Raw genomic sequence first — 3206 nt, forward strand, 5'->3', positions numbered from 1 at the left:
AGCAAGACCTCCCCATCTCAAAGAAAAAAAAAAAAGAAAAAAATTAACCAGACGCGGTGGCGCATGCCTGTAGTCCCAGCTACTGGGGAGGCTGAGGCAGGAACATTACGTGAGCCCAGGAGTCTGAGGTGGCTGTGAGCTATCATGATGCCACAGCACTCCAGCCTGGGTGACAGAGCTAGACAGTCTCAAAAAAGAAAAGATTACATAAACTTAGTTGATAGAGCAGGGACATAGTTTGAGAGGATTGACTCCAATTTTGAAAGTTATACTTTCAAAAGTAGATGCTATCAAACAGCATCGCATGCTACAGAGAAATCTTTTGTGAAAGGAAGAATCATTCGACGTGGCAAACTTAATTGTTTCACTTTAAGAAATTGCCACAGCCATCCCAACCTTCAGCAACCACCCCCCGATGAGTCAGCAGCCATCAACGTCAAGGCAAAACCCTCCACCAGCAAAAAGATTATGACCCACTAACGGCTCTGATGATGATTAGCATTTTTAGCAATAAAGTATTTTTTAATTAAGGTATGCAGATTTTTTAAGACATAATGCTATTGCACACTTAATAACTACAGTATAATGTAAACATAACTGTTAATTCTTTTCGTTTTTTAGAGACAGGATCTTGCTCTAAAGCCCAGACTGGAGTACAGTGGCACAACCTGTAGCTGAGATTACAGACACACGCCACCACACCTGGCTAATTTTTTAAATTTCTTGTAGAGATGAGGTTTCGCTATGTTGCCCAGGCTGGTCTCAAACTCCTGGCCTCAAGTGATCCTCCCACTTTGGCCTCCCAAAGTGCTGGGGTTACAGGCGTGTGCCATCATGCATGGCCTGTAAACAACTTTTATAGGCACTGGGAAACCAAAAACCTCATGTGACCTGCTTTATTATTGCAATATTCATTTTATCGTGGTGATCTGGAACGGGGCCCGCAGTATTTTCAAGGTCTGCTTGTACCAAGTGAATGACCTAAGAAAAATCACTCAGCCTTCATGTCTGTTTTCCCAGCTGTAGCATGGAGATGATTCCGTCTTCCTCACAGAGTTTTAATGATCAAATGAAATAAAGGGATTTTTTTAAAAAGTATACAGTGCCTGTTGTTCGGTAGGTTGTAATAAAATGATTACTGAAATGCCTTGTTCAATACACATAGCATAGACTAAACTAGCATCTGCGCTCTCAGAAACTAATTTCCTAGAGTTAAATAACTTCTGTAAATACGAGGTTCAGATCAGTGTTTCTCTTTCCTACTTCAAAGTATACTACATTCCTCAGAGGTGTCTCACAGTAAAAGAAAAGCCATGTTGGTGGATAACTTGGCCCCCTCTCCATTTTCATCCACGAGTTACCATGTAAGATTTAATTTCAACTTCTAAAAAGTGGTTCTCTTAAGAAAAAGCTTAAGGCCACTGAATCCTTCCCTGTTTTATGGTTTTCACTCCCTTCTCATTCTGGGGCGCTGGCGTGTGCCCAGATTGTTCCCTGGCATTCCATCACCGGTACGTCTCTGACAGTTCCTGGGCCTTTCCCGCCGAGTGGGTCAAGGACAGTATGATCTCCCTCAATTCCAAATAGTAACTGTGCATTTATGTGTTCAGCAACTGCCATATTTGTCTTAGAGCAGGTTCCACAGAAACAGTGCAAAAGAGACGTGCACGGGAAGTTTATTGGAATTGTATTTGAGATCGACACGTGGGGAATAATAAAGTAGGATTAGCAAAGGGAAGAACTGAACCGAAATGCTAATGCAGCAAAGGCCTCGGCCATCTTGTGAGAGGATCTGGAGACGGGACGGTCCTTCAGAACGAATCAGGCCTTGAGGCGGGGGAACCGGACCTCCATCCTCCCACTGTCCCGTTACTGCCCCAGGATGGGGGCGGGGAGGGGCGCCCCATCTTGAGTGAGGCACTCTCCCCAGCTGAGGGCAAGTCCTGGAGAGAACTGTGCTCAGGGAGAATCAGAGCCAACATTCCCAGCAGCCGGGGAAAGGAACGCCTCAGTCCAGAAGGAATTCCAGCTGGTGCACCCCAGCGACCACGAGAGTCCCTCCTCTCTCCGCTCAGATACACTGGCTTCGGGTGACAAACTCCAGGAACAGCTCCTCCCCAGACTCTGATTGGTGTCTTCCTGGAAAAACTTAAGAGGAGTGGGTACACCCTACCATTGCAGCTGGTCTCTGGGCCACGAATGACGTCCTCTTCTACCTATCCTAGATTTCCCTCGCCCTCAGCTCGCACCTGCGCTGGCCTCACCCAGGCCCTAATCTCCGAGGGGGTCTGAGCCCCTGGTCACCTTGCCTTTTTACAACCGGCAGCTGCAATTGTCTATTCCTGTCAAAACTGGACAAGCAAGAACTAAGAGATCCCTCACAGATAGCCTGAGTGCCAAACATAGTGTTCCTGTCTCCTCCTGGTGACTTACAGTCGGGTTCCTGCCGTGTGATAACTTCCTTCCTTACCTGCTGGTGTCCCGGCAAGATAAGCCCAAAGTGACCAGATGGAAGCTATGGATAAAGGTCTCCTCCTGTGTCGTTGGTGGATGTGTCCCCCTTCTGCAAACAAGAACCTCAACCCACAGGGCTCAGAGTTGGCAGGGATGGGGAATTCCCCAAGTGGGTCGCTAGGGGTGATGGTAAGACACTCAATTCCACCCTTGGTTCCGTGGGGGGCAAGCCATTACTATCTACTGCTGTGTAACAAATTACCCCAAACCAAGCAGCTCAAGGCAACAATATTTATCACCTCACGGTTCCTGTGGGTCAGGGGTACAGGCGGTGCAGCTTACATCCTCTGGCTCAAAGTCTCTTGTGAGTTAGCTGTAAAGCGGTTGAACCACAACTGCAGTCTCATAGTAAGGCTCCAATGGAGGAAAATGCTTTTCCAAGATCCCTCACACGGTTGTGGGTACACCTTAGTCCCCTGCACGTTGGTCTCTCCGCAGGGACGCCTCACACCGTGGCTTCCAAGCAGTTGATCTGCGAGACAGAGAGACAGAGAACATCTCAAACAGGTCACAGGCGTCTTATAACTTAGAGGTGACATCCTATCACTTCTGACATATTTTACTTATTAGAAGCCAATCAATAAGTCCACACTCAAGGAGCAGAGATTGCACAAAGATGTGAATAACAGAAGGCAGTGATCACTGAGGCTCACCTTAGAGGCTGCCTGCCATACCTCGTTTGCAAGGTATTA

Source organism: Propithecus coquereli, unplaced genomic scaffold (assembly GCF_000956105.1).
Source record: "Propithecus coquereli isolate 6110/MARCELLA unplaced genomic scaffold, Pcoq_1.0 Scaffold56, whole genome shotgun sequence".
NCBI classification, from domain to species: Eukaryota; Metazoa; Chordata; class Mammalia; order Primates; family Indriidae; genus Propithecus; species Propithecus coquereli.